This window comes from Pongo pygmaeus, chromosome 1, assembly GCF_028885625.2.
Source record: "Pongo pygmaeus isolate AG05252 chromosome 1, NHGRI_mPonPyg2-v2.0_pri, whole genome shotgun sequence".
In the NCBI taxonomy this organism is placed as follows: domain Eukaryota; kingdom Metazoa; phylum Chordata; class Mammalia; order Primates; family Hominidae; genus Pongo; species Pongo pygmaeus.
The window spans coordinates 127279543-127304184 of record NC_072373.2 but is presented as its reverse complement, the minus strand read 5'-3'; positions in this window follow the sequence as shown (position 1 = coordinate 127304184).

Genomic DNA, 24642 nt, shown 5'->3' with positions numbered 1-24642 from the left:
ATTGTCAGTAGGGTGTTAAAGTCTCCCACTATTAATATGTGGCATGCGAAGTCTCTATTAAGGTCTCTAAAAACTTGCTTAATGAATCTGGGTGCTTCTATACTGGGTGCATATATTTATTTAGGATAGTTATTCTTGTTGAATTGAACCCTTTACTGTTATGTAATTCCCTTCTTTGTCTTTTTTGATCTTTATTGGTTTAATATCTGTTTTGTCAGAAGTTAGGATTGCAACCCCTGCTTTTTTTCTATGTTTTCTCAGTAAATTTTCCTTCATCTGTCTATTTTGAATCTATGTGTATCTTTGCAGTTAGATGGGTCTCTTGAAGACAGCACACCAATGAGTCTTGGTTCTTGGTTCTTTGTCCAGCTTGCCACTTTGTGTCTTTTAGTTGGGGCATTTACCTCATTCACATTTACAGTTAGTATTGTTATGTGTGGATTTGATCCTGTATCATGATGCTAGTTGGTTATTTTGCAGACTTGTTTATGTGGTTGCTTTATAGTGTCATTGGTCTCTGTACTTTCGTGTGTTTTTGTAGTGACTGGTAACAGCTTTTCCTTTTCATAGTTAGTTTTTCCTTCAAGAGCTCTTGTAAGGCACATCTGGTTGTCATGAATTTCCTCAACATTTGCTTATGAAGCTTATTATGACCAGATAAGAAATTCTGGATTGGAGTTGTTTTTTCTTTAATAATATTGAATATTGGCCCCCAATTTATTCTGCTATACAGGGTTTCCCCTGAGAGGTCTGCTGCTAGTCTAATGGGTTTCCTTAGGTAGGTGACCTGGCCTTTCTCTCTGGCTGCCCTTAACATTTTTCTGCCTTGGAAAATCTGATATTTATGTGTCTTGGGGAAGATCTTCTCATGGAGTATCTTGTGGGGGTTTTCTGCATTTCCTGAATTTGAATGTTGGCATCTCTAGCTAGGCTGGGAAAGTTTTCCTGCATCATATCCTGAAATATGTTTCCCAAATTGGTTCCATTCTCCCTATCTTTTTCAGGTACCCCAATCAGCTGTAGATTCAGTCTTTTTACATAATTGCATATTTCTCAGAGGTTTTGTTAATATTTTATACTTTTTTCTCTGTTCTTGTTTGTCTGTCTTACTTCAGAAAGCTGGTCTTCAAGCTCTGAAATTCCTTTCTCCACCTAGTCTATTCTACTGTGAATACTTGTGATTCACTGTGAAGTTCTTGTAGTGTGTTTTTCAGCTCTATAAGGTCGGCTATGCTCTTCTCTATACTGGCTATTTTATCTTCAGCTCCTGCATTGTTTTATCATGATTTTTAGCTTCCTTGCACTGGGTTACGACATGCTTATTTAGCTCTGCAAAATTCGTTTTATACACATTATAAAGTTTACTTCTGTCATTTCAGTCATCTCAACCTAAGCCTAGTTCTAAACCTTTGCTGGTAGGTGTTGTGGTCATTTGGAGGAAAGAGCACACTCTGCCTTTTGAGTTTTCAGAATTTTTGTGCTGATCCTTTCTCATCTTTATGGGCTTATCTACTTTTGGTCTTTGAGGTTGCTGACCTTTGGATGTGATTTGGGTTTTTTTTTTTTTTTTCCTATTAATAGTCTAGTCACTGTTCCATAGTGCTGCTTCAATTTTCCAAGGGTCCATTCCAGACCCTAGTCACCTCAGATTTTCCAGTACACAGAACTATCACCAGTGAAGGCTGTGAGAGAGCAGAGATGGCAGCCTACCCCTTCCTCTGGGAGCTTCATCCCAGGGGGATACAAACCTGCTGCCAGCCTGAATACACCTGTAGGAGGTAGCTGGGGGCCCCACGTGGGACGTCTCACCCAGTGAGAAGGAATTGACCAGGGTCCCACTTAAAGAAGCAATCTGGTCACGTTTTGCTAGAGCAACAGCTGTGCTGTGCTGGTGGATCCCTTCCACGCCTGGTTTGTTTAAACTCTCCTAAGCCTGCAGGCTTATAAGTCAGAACACTGAGTGCCAAACCACTTCTTACAATTACTACACCTGCATCTCTTCAAGTAAAGTGTTGTGGAAAGCATATACATAAGATTCTCAGAAGTAAAGGAAAGAAACAAAAACTATCAATATTCTTTCTTCTTTACTCTTCTACTCTGTAGAAAACTGTTTCCTTATAAAACTGAATTACTTATCTTTTGGGAAAGACACAATAAAGTTACCTCTCGGAAGTCTTAAATATTCATGGAATAATTCATATGACTAATGTAATAATTTATAATTATTTTTAGCAACGATTTTTTCTGAATAGTAAATTTATTCAACAATCTCAAGCCCTGTTTATACACATATGAAGTGAAATTGTCTTCTAAATATTCCCAAAGGAATGGTTTGGACAGATGCATGAAAATAATAAAGACATATGGGAGATGTGTGGAGAGGTGCGGGGGTAAGCCTTTCTATATGAGTAACCTGTTACCTATACATTTAACCTCAGGACTGCATGTGTAGGTTTTAAAATCACATAAAAACTTGTCAATTCAATTAGATTTTACAAATATTCATTGTGGTAAAACAATGTCCTAGTAATATGTTTAAATAAATATGATATAGCTTTTATATTTAATTAGCTTATGATTTTAATTGGGACCACTATGAATGCAACAGGGGTATATTATTAGGAAAAATAAGTTAAGTGCCATTAAATATGATGGATGTATCATGGTAATTCAAAGTAGTGTGAGACCATATATGGCTGATTATATATGGTTGATGGTTAGAAAGTTTTAAGATATTTTAGATGTTGCCATTCTAAAGATCAGTTCCATCTCTGTTGGGACTAACTACATATATTGAAGTACAGTTGACCCTTGAACAACATGGGTTCAAATGACACTGGTCCCCTTGTTTGTGAATTTTCTTCTGTCTCTACCACCCCTGAAAGAGCAAAGCAACTGCTCTTCTTCCTCCTCTTCTTCAGCTTACTCAGTGTGATGATGAGGATAAAAACCTTTATGATGATCCACTTCCACTTAATGAATAGTAAACATATTTACTCTTCCTTGTGATTTTCTTAATAACCTTTTTTCTTTATTGTAAAAATACTGTATACTGTAAGAATACTGTATATGATACAAAATACATATACAAAATATGTGTTAATCAACTCTTTGTGTTATTGGTAAGGCTTCATGTCAACCACATGCTATTAGTAGTGAAGTTTTGGGGGAGTCAAAAATAATACTTAGATTTCTCAACTCCACAGGAGGTTGGCATTTCTAAGCTTCACGTTGTTTAAAGGTCAACTGTGCTGCCAAAAACAACAAATGTTATGGAAATTGGTAAGTTTTAATATGTAAATTTCTTCATATTTTTCTAAATATTATTTCTTACAGTGATCAGTGCATTGGTTGCCCTTGCCTTAGTCTTTCCTTCTTCTGGCTTGATCCCATGAAAGCCAGATGTACATCTCTGTGCTTACACCTCTGCATCACAGGAGAGGAAGCCCAAAATATGAATACGGCAGCTGATATATGTTGCCCCTTTCCTCTCCTGAGAGAGGGAGATATCTCCATACTACAAATTCTCCCTGGAAGGAGAAGAGAAAAACCCCTGGCTTCCTACCATTGAAATGTAAACAGACAAATGTCTAAAAGAGGATGATAAGTGTCTCTGGCTTTACATATTCTGGACCATCTTCAAGGTTCCTAGTTTTATTCTCCTTTTAGAGACAAACTCATAATTCCAGATATACAAATCTCTTCAGAGTTGTAAATACCTCTTCAGTCATCTTTTAATTTCCAGGGTTTGTCCATTAGCCAAAGTTCCAATGAAATTTACTCATAAAGCCTTAACCATGCAGAGACATAAAAAAGATTTCCTGTAAAATCATCAAACTCTGGGATGAAAGAAAACAGAATAAATTTTTTCCTTAGATTAAATGATAGTTGAGTAGTATCAGATATCTTCAGGCCACTCATTTTATAAATAAACCTGGGACAAAAGAGAAAAAAATAATCCCATCACATTCTCCCAGTCTTTATCATGCGATCATTCATTCTTCTTTACTTACCATTAATAGTTGGAAATTCTTAAAGTGAATTTTAGTTTCTTTTTTGAACAATTATTTTTACTTTATAATTAAATAATAATTTTATATATTCATAGGGTGCAGTGTGATGTTTTGATATAATGTTTGCAATGTAGAATGATTAAATCAGGCTAATCAACAAATTCATCACTTCACATATTTATTATTTTTTGTTGTGGTGAAATAAATGTAAAATCTACTCTTTTAGAAATTTTGAAATATACAAGGCATTATTATTTATTACAGTCACCATTTTGTACCATAGATTACTGAAGTTTATTCCTCTTTTTCATTTTTTTTTTTTTTGACAGTATCACTCTGTTGCCCAGGCTGGAGTACAGTGGCACAATCATGGCTCACTGCAGCCTGGACCTCCTGAGCTCAAGTAATCTTCCCACCTCAGCATCCCACATAGCTAGGACTACAGGTGTGCACCACCAAACCCAAACAATATATTTTTGTTTTTGCAGAGATGGGGTCTCACTATATTGCCCAGGCTAGTCTCAAACTCCTGGGTTCCCAGCTCAACCTCCCAAAGTGCTGGGATTACAAGTCTGAGCCACTGTGCCTGGTCTTATTCTTCTTTGTCTAATTGAAACTTTGTATGCTTTTATTAACATTTTCTTCCCCTTTCCTCCAGGATCTTGTTACCATCATTCTACTCTTGACTTCTATGCGTTCAATTGCTTTAGATTGCACATATAAGTGAGATCATGCAGTATTTGCCTTCCTATGTCTGGCTTATTTCACATAGCAGAATGTACTCTAGGTTTATTCATTTTGTCCTAAATGACAGAATTTCCTTCTTTTCGAAGGCTGAACAGTATTCCACTGTACAAAAGTATAACATGTTTTTTAAATCCATTAATCTGAAGATGGACACCTAGGTTGTATTCATTTCTTAGCTATTGTAAATAATGCTGCAATGAAAGTGAGAGTACAGGCTCTCTGCATACTACATACAGTCTCTTCTGCATACTAGTTTCAATTCCTTTGGATATACATCCAGAAATAAGATTACTGGATCATATGGCAATCCTATGTTTAGTTCTCTGAAGAATATTCATACTGTTTTCCATAGTGGCTGTATTAATTACCTTGCCACCAATAGCACACAAGGGTTCTCTTTCCCATATATCCTGGCCAACGCTTGTTATCTTAGCCTCTTTTGTTTTCTCATTCAAAATTACTTCCCTAGGCTGCCTCACACACACTTATTTCTTAAATTAGACCCATACAATTGATAAAATTGTATCTTCAAACTAGAGCTCTTTTTGACCACCAGATTAATAAATACAACTACTTATTTGATAAACTTGGAACACCTACAAGATCCTGAAACTCAACAAGCCCATTACTAAAATAATGATCGTTAACCAAAAAGTGGTGTTTTCTATGACTGTTCTTTCAGTGATTAACATCACTATGAACAAACAAGTTCATACTTCTGTGTTCAGATGTATTCAGATGACTTGCTACCCTAGGTAAGCCAGAAACAAACAAGCGATCTGAATATGTCCCTCCTCTTTATCTTCACATCTAAGCCAGAATCAAATTCTCTAAATGTTTTTCTTCTAAATTTATCCAAATCTTTCTGTTTCTTTCTAATGCCAAAAGAATTAGGTTGGTGCAAAATAATTCCAGTTTTTGCCATGACTTTCAATGTATAACTTGAGCTGCTATCAACTCTTGCCTGAATTAGAGGAAAGTGATTACTTTGGCCAAAATATCTTGCACCAAATCCACTGGCTCCTGAATACTGTGCACACTTATTTCTCTAGTCTCACTCTGTAAATCACTATGATCTGTAGACAGTGCCCTGTCAGTGGAGTACTATTATCTTGCCTTCTTTTGGCTAATGATACAACCATTAGATTTCCAGTCAGTTGTCAAAATCTCAGAAAGGCCTGCCCTCACATCCTTGATCAGGTCAAATCTTCCTGCTTTAAGTAATCATGTATAATGCACTTATTCTTCTAAAGAGTTATTATAGCTGTAATTTTACATTTATATGTATGATATTTGATTAAAGAAGGCAGAGATGATATCTGTTTTTGCTCAATTATGGTGATTGGCTCAGAGAAGCTGCTTATATATTTTGGTTGAATGAATTAAAGCCTCCTTCTGACTTCACTCTAGTAGCTGTTTTATAATGAGTGATTTGACTATCATCAAAGCCTTATGCAAGTTAAGGTCCTTGGTTGTGTCAAAACTAAAATCAGATCAAAGTTAGAAAAATGTTATAGTTTATTATGCATGCAAAAGAACAGTTCACAAACTGGAAGATTTCAAACCAGAAATGCGAAGCAGCTCTTCTCTCAGCAGTTTTAGTGCAGCTTATAAAGCATAAATGAGTAAGTACATGGATCTTCACTGTGACTGGCTATTATAAACATACATTCCTTTTAGGGAAAGTACAGCTGTCTATGCTGACTTGTCTGTAGCTGACTGGTTTAATTTCACTGAATTATGCTGACAAAGACAAAAAGCTTACATTTCATGTTTTGTTTATTGTAAAAGCTAGTGTTTCAGGGAAATCAGGATAACAGTTTTTGGCTACAAGGCTATGGACCATTGGCCTCGAGGTAGCTAAACTGTAGCCTCAATTTTTATTTATTTATTTGCTTGTTTTATGTTAACATTTGGAGAAAATGAAACTGATTCTGTCTGAAAGACAGGAAAGGGAGCTGCAACCAGCAAATAAAACAATCAATGTCTTGTCTTGTCATGCACACAGTGCTGCCACCAGCCCTGCTAACATTGAACTACCGCTACTGCGGGCACCACCGGACTCTTAACTCCACTGCCTGCTGAGTAAATAATCTTCAAATGTATGGCTTTTTATTCCTGGTGAGAGCATCATACTGAGAGAAACAGTGCTTCGGCTGCCAGAGAGGAGAAAGGAGGAATATATAGAAACATCCAAACTTCATAGTAGGTCTCCTGCAAAGACCCACACACTGGGCACTCCTCTCAAGAGGAAAAAAGTCTGGAGGCTGAGCAGCTCAACATGTCAGCAAAAGTCTATGATGAGGCTTTAACTCAAAATTCTCCTGTATTTTCTCAAACCTCCCAAATGCTCCAAAAAACAACTATTCTGAAACAGTACGTGAAGGTAGTTTTGTGTTTCTATTGTTTGTTTCATCAGTTTGTTCACTACCATATTGCGAGAACTTAAAACAGTACCTAAAAGATATGCACTCAATAAATATTTGTTGAATGGATATTACTTATTAAATATTTTTAAGTGACTACCTTTATACCAGTGATTACTACATGTAAGACACAATTATAAATGTATTTTATAAGACATATTATAAAAGTCTTAAATTTATTAAATCAATCAATTGTCACCATTGTCATAAGAGGTAGGTGTAATAACTATTCCCATCTTAAAAATGACAAAACCTGAGAGCAGGGAGATAAAGTAACTTTCCTGAGGTCACACAATAGTGATAAGCAAAGCCTGAATTTTAATTCAGACAGCTGTCAAAATTTCTGTGTAACTACTATGCCAGGTAGAGTAAACCAACGATTCTAAATTTGGCAAGATTTTTTTTAGTCCTATTAAAAATGGATTGGTTGATTGATTGATTGATTAGAGACCCAATTATAGTATGCCAACACAACAACATAATGTTTCTAAAACTCACTTCTCCTCAGAACATTACAATAGCTCAACATTTCCTAGTCATATCTTAAACCCTTAGTCTAGCTTGCAGGACTTTCAATGATCTTATACTAGTTTCCAGTGTTTGGCACACTATTTACCATGGATGGTAACTTCTCCTTTCATCACTGTTATTACTTTTATTGCTCACTCCACCTTCATATGCGCCCTGATATTCAGTCATTCTTTGAACTTATATATTTCTAGGAAATCCCAAGAAGTTTGAATGCCACATATTGTGTTTGGCAGCAGAAACAGCAAATACATTTTATAGGGTTCTAGTGATTCAGCTGCTTTTAGGAATGTGGCTCTCACACTGACCACATGGTGACACTTTTCCCATATATAAGTGAGCACCTGATGAACCCACATGTTGCATAGTACATCATTCTTTCTCCTGAGTGCTGTACAGAATAGAGTCCAATAACTGGTTTAGATACACATCTAATACTCACAGAATAAACATCATTCACTGAGGCTAGTGTCAGGTATTCCTTATGCTGGAATGAGAACACACAATTCAATGTGAGACATAAAGATAAGTAGAGGCAGATACAGACAACACAGGACCACTTTAAGAAGGGCCCAAATCACATATCCCTATCCCTACACACCAATTATTGAAACTCCTGACTTTGATCAGTGAAATCTGTAACAGAGAATTGTTAAGACTCAGCATATGCAGCACAAAGCAGCACAAGGGAATAGTGCTCAAAGTGCAAGCCCAACACAAGCCGATGAGCATCATAGCCAGTCAGCAGCCGTTCAAGGTGTGTGCTCTCAAAAGGCAGCAGAACCAGTTAGCAGACCAAAGCAAGAGAAGAAAGTAATAGTCATCACCTAGACATCTTGCTGACAGCAACAATTGCTAGGGTTCATCCAATTTTTGTGGCAGATTGCACACCACGCTTTTTTTCTTGAAGTTCTCTACTATCCCTCATATATGCCCATCAAAATCCAAGTTTCAATTAGCCTTTCATGGAATCTTTGCTGGTTCCAATTGGTGAACAATGTTCATTTCAGTGGAGTAGCACAATACTTTGTTTATAGCACTAATAGAACAGTAATAATGTTTTATATAAAGGTAGTTATTGCCCTGATTGTGCTGGATGTTCCTTTTAAGTAGACTAGGCAGCAATACATATTTTATAAATATCATTATGACTCTTGATGCATATCCCACTCTTACTAAATAGGTCTCAATAACATTTGCAAAATTAAACTCATGGCCATTTTACAGATTGGATTAGCAAGTTTGTTTGTTTTGGTATTTTTAAATGAATAATGACTAGGGTAATGCCATGTAGACTCTATTAAAAATGTTGACATTCATATATTAGAAATAAAAAAAAGAGTCTAATTCCATGATTTGCCAAGACTTTCTTATAGTTTCTGGTTTCATTTTAAAAAAAGAAAAAATCTTAAAGCCTATTTTTTGAACCACGAGAAAGCTAACCTTTGTAAAGGTAGCAAGATTTTGACATAGGCAATCTTTTATTTTTACCTTTCTGCCTCTGGGAATGACAAAAAGCACACTCTTCTTCCAGTGAAGCAAGGTTTTGAAACTTGCTCCTTGGAAAAAGTCAAAAGGCTGAGTTCTATTCTCAGCTCTGCTACTAAGTGGTTGACTTACCTGAGGCAATGAGGCTAACCTGACTGTGCCTTACTTTTAGTCTCTGGGAGAAAAGAGAGTGGTTAGCAGTCTCTTAAATTTTCATTAAAGTTGTATGAACAAATGAGAAAGATCTATGAAGGACTTTGAATTGCTAAGAGAAAGATTATTTATAAACATAAACCACTGTCATTATGTTTGAGCATGGCTTCAAGCTGGTAATGTTCAACTTTTATACTGCATCGTGTGATGATGACAAATCATGGGACCCTTGAGCGGATGACCTACTACACATAAACACTAAGTTCTTACTCTAATTTCATAACAAAAGAAAACAGTTTGATGTATACTTGTCACACATAGTTAGGACCACTTTATTATACAATTTTTCATTTCATTGAACAAATAAGGAATTAAATATGCTACATTTCAATCCTGTAGCTTTACACAGTAATCCCTCTATAAGAACCCTGGTGCCTTATAGCTTTCACATATCTTTCTAAAACAAGTTAAGTGGATATTCATGAGTTTGGAGTACTTTATCACTTGAACATGGAATTAGACTGGAATCGAGGGGAACTTTGAAAGCATTTAAGCTATGATTATAATAAAACCTTCTCCACTAAACCTATAGCATAGCAGGCAATAATGCATAAAACAGAGAAATAAAGCAGCTTCTAACACAAGCAGGCAACATTTTAAGTTGGTATCTTCAAATTTCCACACAAATTCATCTTTACAGAAAATCTTCACTTAATTATCCTATTAAAAATAGTAACAGCTTAATCTTCTCCATCTCTCTGTACCTGTTTTACCTCACTTCATTTTTCCTTTGTCGCCCTGACTACCCCTGATATTATGTGTGTTGTGCTTGTTTTCTCCTCCAAAATGCAAAATCCCTGAGAATAAAGACTGGGACATTTTGTTCTCTTTACTGCTGTATTCCAGAGCCTATAAAGCATGTAGAAGGTGCTTAATAAATGTTGGTAGGATTGATGATTTTCTGTTTCTAATCCCCCTAATTATCCAAAACATATCTTAAAATATAGTTGAAATACAGTTGTTATGTATTATAAGTGGTAAATCATAAATACCAATCATAGGAAATACTTTATATGGTTATTTCAATTCTAAAATACTTAATAAGCCATTATATGAATTTAATAAGACTACATATTATAGAAAAAACATTTTGAAACTCAATACACATCTCAGGCCAGCTGACTGAAAGCAAGAGACATTTGTATGACTCTGCTACCCTTAACCCATTCCAACTGGAGCAGTTATGCTTATAATTACCCTGTTTAAATGTAAGTTTCATTTGATCGAAGGGTTTTCTGGCTTTAGAAAGTTTGAAACTACTCATATGAAGCTAGTATAAGATAGAAAATTATTTTTTATGACTGTAATTAAGTTAAACATAAAAAATGCTTATTTTTCGGAAGATATATTCAGTATTGTTCCAAGATTTAAAAATAGAGTACCTATTAAATAATGAAAGATATTAATTTTGCCTTTAAGAGTTTATGATGTGGTTGTATGTTGAAAAGTCAAAATTAATATACATAAAATACCAAAAGCAATGCAAAACATAATTGTATTGAATACAATATTTAATGAGGTGCATATATTATATGACTTTGAGGATGAGAAATATTAAAGATGGTAGACAAAGAGAAATGAACAAGGAAAATTATACATGATGTTTTAGTTAGTCATTTATGGTCTGAATTAAATGACAATGAGATTGAAGGTGATGGAAAAGTAGATGTTTCATATGAAGAAAACCTGAAAAGCTTAAACTATGTTTGAAATACTTTCTTTAATAAATGTTAAAAAATCAACTAATTGTTAAAATAATAATTGATATGGATATGTTCAGATTATTTTGTACTGAAAATAAATTATATTGCCTGGAAAAATATGTAAAATTCATAATTTTTTCTATGATACTGAATAAGTAAGATCCCTTTATATTTTCTGATCTATTAGACTGTCAAATTTGACATTTTACAGTTACGCACTATGAGTTTTTTTTATTTGTAAATTATGAATAAAATTATGACCAAAAATGTGTGACCAAGATTAATTTCTGGACTTTAAATGTGCTTCAGTATGATGAACATAATCAAAGTATCATGAAGGAGAAAAAATGCAATGCTAATTATATATATGATTTTAAGCTGACAAAATGTTTACTAGATCTAACATAAATGCATGCAAACAATATTTAAAATAGATTATTAAGTAAAGACTGCAGGTGAACATGCCTAAATAAATATAAACACAGTACACATTCTTAAAAGTTAAGAAAATGTCTATCACTTTCAATTTCCTATTCCTAAATTAAAATTTTATGTATTAGATAGGATTTCTTATAAGTTTCTAGGGGCATAAACTCTTCCGATTTTATTTTTAAACGTTTTCCTCTAAACCAGTAGCTAAAAGCTTGTGTGTGTGTGTGTGTGTGTGTCTGTGTGTGAGAGAGAGAGAACAAGTACACATACATATACACATACCTATATACAAATATACGTGCACATATACACATACATTTAATTAATAATATTTGAATCACCAAATAAATGTTAAGTTTAAGACACTAAAAACATAAGTTGTTAGTTTTCTCTATGTTCATTCAACTGGTGGCTTGGCAAAATGTTATCGTATTAGGTTGTTACCTTGTCTCTAAGAGTAGAAACTAAGAACAGGGCTCCTTTTCAAGAAGTTTCCTTGAGAAGATAACTCAGGGAATAAGCATGAAGAACAGAGGGAATGAAGCAGAAAAAGTAAAGCCAACAGAGAAATGAGTTACTGAGTTTGCCACCCATACCTAATTGGCTAGTTCGTCTCCAGGAACTTCTGAGAAGCCTTAGTATATATATATATATATACACACATACGTATACATATATATACATATATATGCATGCATATATACATATATGTATGCATATATATACATATGTATATGTATACATATATGTATATATGTATACATGTATATATGTACATATGTATATATATACATATGTACAGATATGTATATATACACACACATATATGTGTGTGTGTATATATATATCTTTTAAATAACTCTCTGCCAATGGGAAGAAAGGAGAAAGCGCTTGTCTCTCAGCTTCCGTAGTTATTGGTCAAGGATTGCCCTATAGGAGTAACCATTCTGCACAAGCTGCACATGAAGGAATGGCGAAATGGTTCCCATGGGTAACTCAAAGGTTAGCCCCAAGGTAAGAAGCCAGACATAGTTGAAGCTATATTTAGCAAAGCACATAGATTGCACCTGAGCAAACATGGCAGAAGTCTGTTTAAAATTATTTGTTATAGCAGTGACTAAAATAACAACAAAGGAAAAGAATCTGAAGAAAGCAGCACACACACAACAGGTATCCAATACAGTTCACGTTTTGCATCATTCAGATTTTCTCATGCCTTCTGTGAAACCCAATATATCACCAGGGGTGGCAAGGCACATTATTTGTTTACAAAGATACAAGACAGTTTGCAAAACAAGCAACATTCTATGCTCCAGTCACTCACCTTGAGGACATAACTGCTATTCATCACCTCTCTCCTTTATCACTAATTCTAGATTTCATTTGTGCTTTGTTAGAATTTTGGCTAGTCAAGGCTGATTGCTTTGTGACATGACCCATGTCACTCTCCCTAAAGAGTTTGAGACTTTGGTTAACTTGCTCTTGTTGCAATGTGGTTGCTAAAATTGTCCTGTTGCAGTTATCATCAGTCAGGGAAGTACGCCAGGGAACAGGCCAAGTGAACTCCACACACATACCCAGCCTCATTTTATAGTCACAAGAGTAACTTTTCATGCTTATCACGGACAATTATCAATTACTTATACACATAAAATAATTATTTTGGTTTGGTTTTATTTGCCTACTGAGCCACTGGACCAAGATTTTTAATCAAATGGAGCCTATAGTTTTGAAGCAAAAATCTGCACATGGGTTAGCTGGTATGATAGAGAAAAGGCCTAATCATACATTTGCCTTTGGCTCTTGGCTCAATGTCCTATAGATTTTGGTAATATACGACCATATATTAGCTATTGATTCAGCTCATATACCTCCATTCTAGAGGTCAGCACCCCTGCCTATAGGCTATTAAGTTTTAGCTGAACATTACCAGTCTATACCACCATGTTTTTAAGTCCAGTTCCTGATTCTTCTGGATTCTATCATCATTCATCTATGTTGAACCTTCTTTGCTGAAATATGAAGTTTAACCTGAGGCAATTTTGTATGGTATATCACAGCAATACATGGGGCATGTGTAAGCCCTTAAAAGTGCCAACACAAGTACTGTGGCAATGGAGGGCAAACTCACAACTGTATTAGCTATAAAGGAAAAATCTCTAGAAGGAGTCAGATATAATCTCCTTATCTTAAAGAAGCAAGATAGTCATTCTGAATGATGGTGCTTCTCAGAATCAGTCTCTGCTGCTAGGTGGTTGGACACTGAGTAGTTGGAGTAGTTTGACAGTCTAGATGAGACTACTGGGCCCATGTAAAGCCTCCATCACTGCTGCCATGGCCACAACTTTCATAGGCCCATCATGCAATCACTGGTGTGACTAAAGAAGGAGGGTGCATCACCCTTTCCACTTGGCTCTTGAGTGCTTCCTCTGTGGTTTGATGGATGCAATTTTATGGGTAAAAATAGTGAAACTCTGCAATACCTATAGATGCCTCTTTCCAGTTGTCTCTTTCCCAGAATTTGCTTGCCCTCATTCATCGTTTTTTTTTTTTTTTTGCCCCTGAAAAACCCAGTCAATGTATTCAACATTAGCCATACTCCAGAGCAGTTCTTAATCCCTATTCATTTAATAATAAATATATTGTTCACAGTTGTGCTGGGAGCAGTTTCTTTTCACACTGTCCTTTAGGACCACTCCTAACTAAAGTTCAGCAGACATCTGTTTTTAGCTAGCCATAGAATATGGCCATCTAGGAAGCTGGCCAGGTGGAGAAAAGTTCCAATAAATCATAGGTATGAGTTGAAGGAGAGATGTTAATACAGTATGAATAAACATCACAAAAGTCCAGGCCACCTAATCATGTAATTTTACACACACCGTCTTGAACTACTCAAGTCCAATTCTCATCATGCCATTTCCACTGAACAATGAATTCCTTCTTTGTTCTTGTGGCTTTTTGCAGTAGATAAAGTAATACCCTACTCAACATGGTAAATGCAGGTCCCATGTTTAGGAACTCAGTCTACTAATACCCAGTAGCACACCAGGGGTCTGTCACAGATGGCATTACCTTTCTCTGTAACCTTCCTGGAACTCTGCTATTGGGATTACCAGAGACATATGTACACAGCATCTTTTACAATTGTGATATCTCTGACACCATCAGTTTCCTGGAATGTATGGCACAGATAGAAGACATCTTGTACCGAAACCTAAACTTTCTACAGAGGCCTCTTTTACTCTGGGTCCCACTTTTTAGTTACATGATAAGTAGGTTGAGAGAGTATCCCTTAGTTTGGTGTAACCTATCTCCAAAATCTAAGGCTCACCAAAAGCTTTCTTATGATAGAGAGTGCAATGCATGGCGACTTTGTTCTTACCACATGCCCCAGACTGTTTCACTTCAAACAATCCACATTTTGGTCCATATATAGACATCTAATCTGTCTACTAATTTCTGTTTACCAAGTCCAATTAACATGTTTTCATTACTTGAATGTACCAAAGTGATGAAGAATCCTGTGAGAGCTGAACATAGATATCCCCAGGGCAATAAAGTGAATTTACATTCCTGTTCTTTCCATATCAAAAGCAAAACATTTTTTGATCATCTTTAACAGTTAGTAACATGTTTAAGTAAGTTGATTTTTAGTAAAGTACCCTATGAAATCCCTCCCCTTCAAGAATGTGTTAGCTATTTTGAGGTCTTTTCTACATATATAAATATTACAATAAACGTGAAAAGTGTCTCACAAAATACTTTGGATTTTTGTTTGGAAATGCTTTCATCTTATACTGTATTTGAATAGAATTGGTATATTTTTAGTATTTCCTCTTCACATTCGTGAATATTTAGGTTCCCATAAACGTCTTTCAAAAATTTTTCTAATTATGTGAAATAGGTCTGGAAAATATGTTAGGCTTATTCCTGTATACCTTAAATTTTATTATTTATTATAAATAATACTTTAAGATGTATTTAAATTTCTAACTGCATATGTTGATGCATATATTTGGACTTTAAATCTGTATCACCTGTGAATCAGTTTGTTTCTTTGCAATCCTTATACATCTTTAATTTTTTTTGTCTTACTCTACTGGCTAGTATCTACTGTACAATGTTGAATAAAAGCAGTGGTACCTTATATTGTTGACTTGTTTATTTTAAAGAATCACATATATTTTTCTTTTTCTCAAATAACTGTGAGCCATGAAAATTTAGGGTAGAATTTGTAGCTTTAAGCCATATGACAAAAGACAGTTACCAAAGAAAATAATTCTATACTGTTAATTATATGCCAAGAAGTGTAAAAGTGCCTTTTACATATATTTTCATTAATCTTTATTAAAATATAAGGTAGAAATATTTATTAGGTTCATTTTATAGAATGGTAAAGAGAATATTCTCCAAATTATATAGCTAGTAAGTAGTTGAGCAGGGCTTAATAATTGGGTAGTTTGTCTTTCGAATTCATATTTTTAACTTCATTATGTTGCACTAGAAATTTATCAGGAGGCCCGGGTGTGGTGGCTCACGCCTGTAATCCCAGCACTTCAGGAGGCCGAGGTAGGCGGATCACGAGGACAGGAGATCAAGACCATCCCGGCTAACACGGTGAAACCCCGTCTCCACTAAAAATACAAAAAAAATTAGCCGGGCGTGGTGGCGGGCGCCTATAGTCCCAGCTACCAGGGAGGCTGAGGCAAGAGAATGGCGTGAACCCGGGAGGCAGAGCTTGCAGTGAGCCGAGATCACGCCACTGCACTCCAGCCTGGGCGGCAGAGCGAGACTCCGTCTCAAAAAAAAGAAAGAAAGAAAGTAATCAGGAATTCAGTTCTTCTTTATCTGTGAAAATCCAAATTATAAATTTTCCCTGACTTTATTTTTTGGACATCTAGCTATGACTTCTCTCTCTGTCTTTTTTCCTTCCTTCCTTCCTTCCTTGCTTCCTTCCTTTCTTTCTTCCTTCCATTTGTCGCTCCCTCTCTCCCTGTCTCTCTCTCTTTTTCTCTCTTTCTTTCTTTCTCTTTCTTCTTCTTTTAATAAAGTGAAACAGCACAGTATTTTCAGAAGAAAATTAGCACATATATAAATGCACATATTTCACTTGTACAAATTTCATATATATCAAGGCATTTGCTTAAGATTTTAAAGAACCAGATGTTTTATGACCTGTAAATAGTGAGTTTTGCCTCTAAAGCTATTTTTTAATGTGTTTGGTTCCAACTTGGCCTCTAATATATCTACATGTGCTTTTTGGAAAAAAAAGTCAATCTACTAGCACTAAATTTTTCAAACTTCAATCTGAAAAAAGTCAATCTACTAGCACTAAATTTTTCAAACTTCAATCTGATAAGCACAAATTCGATCATCAGATGTTCTCTGGGAGCTCTTACCCAAGAGTCATAGTTGCACATGGTTGCACACTGTGATGGAAGAATGCACCACTGGCTAGAACTGGCTCAAATTGATATTTAATCATTCTTTTTATGCTCTGAGTGGCATATAATTTTACAAATAAATAAAAGACCAAGTTGGAAGCAAATTCTAAAATGTTCAAGATTCAAATACTTAGCACAAAAGTGATCATAATAAAAAACACATTATCAACAACTTCTCAAGGACTTGCCTTTAGGTAGAGATTGGTTCTCACTACTAAACACGTAATATGATATCTGCACCTGCAGAATGCATCAGCATTACCTTAAAGTGAAATTGGAGTAAAGGTGAGGAAATATATCATAATTTTTAAATTGCTATGTATGTTATACATTCCGGACCACACCTTTATGGTGGAGGGAAGAGAGACGACGATATAAAGGAGATGATTATTCCTGGAATTTATATTTGATTTTTATGGTTATGTTTTTCCTTGAGCAAGTTCTGAGAGCACTGATGAACAATGAAAATCTTTAATGGAATATCTTTTAAAAAGGATAAAAACTTGGATAATTTTGAGATACAGTGCAAAGACTGAAACCAGTTTCACAAATACTCAGTTCAAATCTCAGCAATCCCACTTAATATATTGTCTGCATGATTTCAGAAAAGTTTTCTAAACACTCTGAGACTCAGGCTTCTTATCTATAAAGTGGGCAAAATGCTATTTGCCTTCAGAATATTCTGAATATGGTTGATAATATTGCAAATACCTCAAATATCTGCAAGGTTGTATGGCTATTACCAGTAGATTTTAATACTCTGGAGCAACAGCACATTAAGTAGCAATAGTAGACATTCAAAATCACATTTTTATTTTAGAGTGAATAAAGTAATGTAGTAGTAAGAATTAAAAGATGTCATTTATATGAAATTATTGTATAAATTTCTAAATAATAATAGAAATGTTTGCAATCAATATGTTTGTTATAGGGAGATAGTTTGGAAGAGTAGATTAAAACCATAAATTCTCAAATTTGGCTCCTAAGACACAACTAGTGTTCAGTAACTGCATGACTGAGCAAGTTATTCTAATTCTCTATGCCTCCATTTAATCATCTGTGTAACAGGAAAAAAACAGTATCTACATCACAGGGTTGTTGTAAATATTAAATACTTATAATGGCTCCTGGTACAAAGCAAGTATGGTATAAAGTTTTACTAACTTTGGTTGAAGACTCACATTTGCAAAGGATTTATTAAATTCAAGATAACTTGTATATAATTTACTTTACTTACCCTTTTAAGTAAAAGTACATTCTTTGGGGATAATACTCAAACAATACATAATATATTATATATATGTGTGTGTGTGTGTGTGTGTGTCTGTATTTTACTTTATATTTAATGGATATATCATAGTTGCACATATTTGGGTGTTACATGTACTATTTTGATATGTGTATACAATGTATAATGATGAAATAAGGGTAATTAGGATATGCATCACCTCAAACATTTATCTTTTCTTTGTGTTGGGAACATTACAATTCTTCTAGCTGCTTTTAAATATACAATAAATTTTTGCTAACTATAATTTTCCTACCGTAGTGTTGAATACTAGAACATATTTATGCCATCTAAGTATATTTTTGTACCCAGTAACCAACTTCTCTTTATCCTCCCCTCCTCTCGCAGCCTCTGGTAGCCACCATTCTACTCTCTGCCTCCATGATCTACTTTTTTTAGCTCCCACATATGAGTGACAGCATGAGATATTTGTCTTTCTGAGCTTATCTTATTTCACTTAACATGATGTCCTCCAGTTCCATCAATGTCGCTGCAAAGGACAGAATTTTATTATTTTTTATAGCTAAATAAAATTACATTTTGTATACATACTGTGTGTTCTTTATCTATTCATTTATTGATGGACACAGTTCAATTCCATATTTTGTCTATTGTGAATAGTGCTGCAATACACGTGGGAGAGCAACTGTCTATAATATATTGTTTTCCTTTCTTTTGGATATATACCCAGGAATGGGATTTCTGGATCATATGGTAGTTCTATTTTTAGTCTTTTGAGAAACCTCTATACTGTTTTCCATAGTAGCTCTTTTACTTACATTCCCACTGAGAGTGTAAGAGCATTGCTATTTCTTCTTCACATCCTTGTCAGCATTTGTCATTTAAAAAAAATCTTTTTGACAATAGCCATTCTAACTGAGATAAGATGGTATCACATTGTGGTTTAGATTTCCATTTCCCTGATGATAAATAATGTTGAGCATTTTTCCATTTACCTGTTGGCTATTTGTATGCCTTCATTTGAGAAATGTCTGTTTATGTCCCTTGCCCGTTGTTTAATTGGGTTATTTGGTTGTTTTGCTATTGAGTTGCCTGAGTTCCTTTTATATTCTGTTTATTAATCTCTTTTCAAATAGGTAGTTTCTAATATTTTCTCCCATTCTCTAGGTTGTCTCTTCACTTTGCTAATTGTTTCATTTTTGATCAGAAGCTTTTCAACTTGAAAAGCTATTTGTCTTCTTAAAACCCTATTTGTCTACTTTTGCTTTTTTTGTTTGTGCTTTTGAGAACTTACCCCAAAAATCTTTGCCCAGATCAATGTCCTGTAGTGTTTTCTCAATGTTTACGTTTACTTCTAGTAGTTTTCTAGGATTATGCTTTTTTTTTGAGATGGAGTCTCGCATTGTCCCCCAGGCTGGAGTGCAGTGGCGCCATCTCGGCTCACTGCAAGCTCCGCCTCCCGGGTTCACGCCATTCTCCTGCCTCAGCCTCCCTAGTAGCTGGGACTACAGGTGCCCGCCACCATACCTGGCTAATTTTTTTTGTATTTTTAGTAGAGACGGGGTTTCACCGTGTTACCAGGATGGTCTCAATCTCCTGACCTCGTGATCCGCCTACCTCAGCCTCCCAAAGTGCTGGGATTACAGGCGTGAGCCACCGCACCCGGCCTAGGATTATGTCTTACATTAAAATATTTAATTGATTTGAGTTTATTTTTAATACAGTGAAAAATATGGATCTAGTTTCATTCTTTTCCATAGGAGTATCCAGTTGTCCTATCGCCATTTATTAAAGAGGCTGTCCTTTCTACAAGGTATGTTGTTGGCACCTTTGTCAAAAATGAGTTTATTGTAAGTGCATAGATATATTTCTGGGTTCTCTATTCTATTTCATTAGTTTATTTTTTTTTTCTTATTCCAGTACCATGTGATTTTAACTACTATAGCTTTGTAGTGTAATTTTAAATCAGATGGTGTGATACCTCCAGCTTTGTTCTTTTTGCTCAGGATTACTTTAGCTGTGTGAGATCTTATGTGGTTCTTTACAAATTTTAAGATTTTATTTTAAATTTCTGTGAAGAATGTCATCGGTATTTTGATAGGGATTGCACTGAATCTGGAGGTAGCTTTAGGTAGTATAAACATTTTAACAATATTAATTCTTTAAATTTTGAACATAGGATATTTTTCCATTTTGTGTGTGTGTCCTCTTAAATTATTTTCATCAGTGTTTTCTAGTTTTTTCTTACAAATATATTTTACTTCTTTAGCCATACTTATTTCTAAGTATTTTTGTAACTATTATAATTGGGATTTCTTTCTTGCTTCTTTTTCATATAGATTGCTGTTAGTATATAGGACTGGTACTTATTTTTGTTTGTTGATTTTGTATCCTGTAACTTTACTAAATTTATCAGTTTTAATAATTTTTTGTGTATTAGTTTTTTATATATGGTATATTTTTAAGTTAATAAGTTGTGATTACTTCAAATTTTGTATCTCTCTGAATTTTTCAATTGTAAAAGAAATGTTTGTTTATTATAAAATGTTAAGGTAGTACAAACATAAGAAGAAAAGGCCAAAGAAAGCACTACAGTGCCAACATTTTAAAGAAATCAATAAATTGGAGATAATAATCACATTGTTTTTCAGTGTGTGTTATTTACAATTGCTTATTTTTTAATTATTAACTAATGACATAATTCAAAGTTTGATATAAATTGTTTGCAAATTGCTAGAGTAACTATTGTAGGGAATTTTTAAGGTAATTTGATTAAACTACTATAAAAAATTAATCTTTCTACAATTTCCTGACAAACTTCCTACAAGGAAATCTTATTATATGTTAATCACTATTGTTACTGGAATGTTATTTCATATATTTATCCAATTTCATCAACATTTCATTTGCTTGGTGTTCTTACCTCTGCTTTTTGTAGTAATTCAAACTGCCCACTGTGTACTTTGTTTCATGGGTTCCTAATTTGGCAGACAACAGACACTTATGAGCCTAAATAGAAAAGGAGGAATACACGCCTCTGGACAAAGGGTGGGACATCTCAGACACAGTAACAAGGTACATCAGGAGGTGCTCCTTCGGCTAGGCTGGCAATTTGCTGAATTTGGCTGAAATGAGAGGAGTCCTTTCCTTGGGGACTACAATGGCAGGTAAATAAACCTACAAGGCATAGATGACAGACAAGGGTTGGCTTCTTAAGTGCAGCTAGAGTGGCAAACATTTGTAAGCCGATAGCATGCCGATGCTGCTGTCTTACTTGGATCTACTACTGGAGATGGTGTCATTCTAGTTTCTTTCTGGGGAGTATATTGAGACCCAAAGCCTTGGACTGAGCTGAGAAATGCATTATTTAAAAGATGAAATTAAGGAAGTTTATATTCCTCCTTTTCTCAATACTCCAAAGGAAGTGGCTATCCTACTGAAGGAATGCTACAAACCAAGAGACGTGTGCTGGGCTCTGTTCACAGAAGCTTTTCACCAGGATGCCAACCAGAGTGAAGAACAGAACCCAAACTCCTAGATAAGATGAAGTGGAAGGGAGGACCCTGGAGAAGAGGACTGTTGCCCTCTAGAGAAAAGAGCAACATGGTGTCACCACAATTGGGACTGGGAAAATTTACCCTCTTTTTGCCTGGCATCCACCACAAGGCAATAAGAACAAAACAGACAAAATGATTAAGAAGGAGAAACCAACTCTCCCTTGGAGGGGAAAACATGCATCTTCTCTCTCACCCTAAGGTCCAGTCTGTCCTTAAGGATCTGGCCCAAGAACAAAATGAGAAAGGATCTGGGTACTTGTTAACACATCTTGCTGCATGTGAGTACACAACAATCACCAAGTTTTATAGGTAGCTAATGACATGCACCAGAACTATCATATCAGTCTGCTGACTAAACAGATGGAACAAATCAAAAAGTCATTTCTGTTTCTAATCTATTCTTCCTCTATTAGGTGAATAGACTGGCTGTGAATACTTTTGAAATCCTAGTTTGTGCCCCATCTTACATGGAATTCTGGGTTATGAAAATGCTTTGTCACCGGCTCCATCTAAGCCCTACAAAACAAAATACAATTTAGATTATAAAACAACATAGAACCAGGGATGGATTGTTATATAAATGTGGCAAAATAATGGCCTCTGAATATTGGCCACTAGGTTGTTTATTTCTTCACTGCAGGCTGCAACCCATTAGCTCAAGAGCCTGCCAGTGCCAAACACAAATATTTACACATCCAATTATTTTTAAAACAGCCCAAACAAGCTAATTTTTAGCTAGTTAGAGCCTGCTTATTTTGAATACTTTGTAAAACCTCATGCCACATCTGCCAGCAATAGATAAGCCCTAGGCCATAAAGACTCCCAAACCACTGCTGCCCTCTGGATGTGGCTGAGCCTCATCACCTGGATACATAAATCCCATCTTTGATACCCCTTCCCCCTAGGAAAATTCCCAGCCCTCCTCCCTTTCTGTAGCAACCCCACTGAAGCCTCTGGATAGACTTCTGTTCTGTCATAAGAGATCTCCCCTCCCATCCCACATGAAATACAAACCTGTCAAAAAGTGATGAAATAAACTGCCATGTCATGGTCATATCTTTTCCTTGATCAAGCCCCAAATTTCTTAAACCTCTCATGAATATGCCATGCACATACTAATTTAAAGAAAGCTAGAGTGCCCCTATTAATATAAGATGATGTAGACTTCAGGACATGGAATTTTATTAATAATATAGAGGGACATTACATTATAAAAAAAGTAGTTTTCCAAGAATAACTTAAAAATCCTAAAATCATATGTACTTAAATGCTGAGCTTCAAAAATACACGAAGCAAATCTAATAGAATACACAGGAAAAAAGAAATCTCCATAATCAAGTTGAGACTTCAACCTTCATCTTTCAGTAATTGATCAAATGAATAGACAGATAATTGATCAAATGAATAGACAGAAAATTGGTAAGATATGAAAAGTCTGTCTACCTATCTAACTACCAGACCTGAAAAACCTATCTATAAACTTGACTCTAATTCCTACAACACTCCACTTAACAACAGAATAAGATTTCGTATCAAGTATACATGAAATATGCACCAAGATTGACCATATTCTGGGCCACAAAACAAATCTTATACAATTTAAAGGAATAGATATCATACAAAGGGCATCCTCAGATAACTATAGATTAAACCAAAATCAATGACATAAAGGCATCTGTCATATCCCCTTAGATATTTAGCGATTAATCAACAAATCCCTATGTAGTGCCTACACCTAAGAAAAAGTCTCAAAGGATACTGCTTTTGTGATTATACTAAATGAAAAATAAAAATATCAAGGTTTATGGGATGCAACTAAAGTGGAGTTCAGAAAGAAAATTATAACATTAAGTGCTTATATTAGAATACCATAATGGTCTTTAAATTGTTCATGCACCTGCCTACATTTAATTATCCACACAGGACTCATGATTTTCTAAATAGAATTAGATTGTATTATATCTCTGCCTTTCCGTCTTATGCAGAATAAAATCCTAAAAGTTTATCACAGCCTTCAAGGCTCAATATGATATGGCCACACGGTACTTTTCTGACCTCACTTTCTCCCACTTGGGTCTACTGTTCCAGTCACGTTAGCCTCCTTGTACTTTCTCAAAAATACTCCTGCCTCCACTTCTTTGCAATAATTTCTCCTTCTGGCAGTTAACACTCTGCTTTTTATAGACACATAAGTGAGTCTCTCCCTTCATTAAATTCTCTCAGCCTCTCTTTATTAGAGAGACTTCTTTAACTATCTTGTATAAAATACCACTCCCTCTACCTTGGGTAACTGCAACGATACATCAAACTTACTTGATATGTAAGTGCCTCAGACACAACAGACATTTACATTTTGTTCACTCTATGATGACCATGCCAGTTTAACACTCCTCCACATCTTTGCTCAGAGTATTACACTGAGTGGAACCACGACACCATTTTCGATATGTGGTTTCCAAGCTTACTGGGGTCCTCTCCATCCTTGCTAGTGAAAAGATAAAAAGAGGATGAAAACAACAAGAGTATGGTAGGCTTTAGATTTGTTCACTTTTTTAAAGGCTAGATTAGAAGATTGCATACATAATTTCTGCTCACTCTTTAGTGAATGAAACTGAGTCACATGATTATATTTTACTTCGTAAGAGGTTGATTTTGACAGCGTCAAATCTATGTTCTCAAGCAAAAGATTATAATGTAATTTTGGAGAGAATTTAAGTCTTTGAGCTCCCATTAAATTGTGCCTTAAATTTTTTAGTTTGGAGCTTACTAGATCCTTCTGTTAGTAAGTGCATTTGTTTCTTTCTTGTTTCTCTAGCCTGAATAGAGTGCAAGCATCATAAGA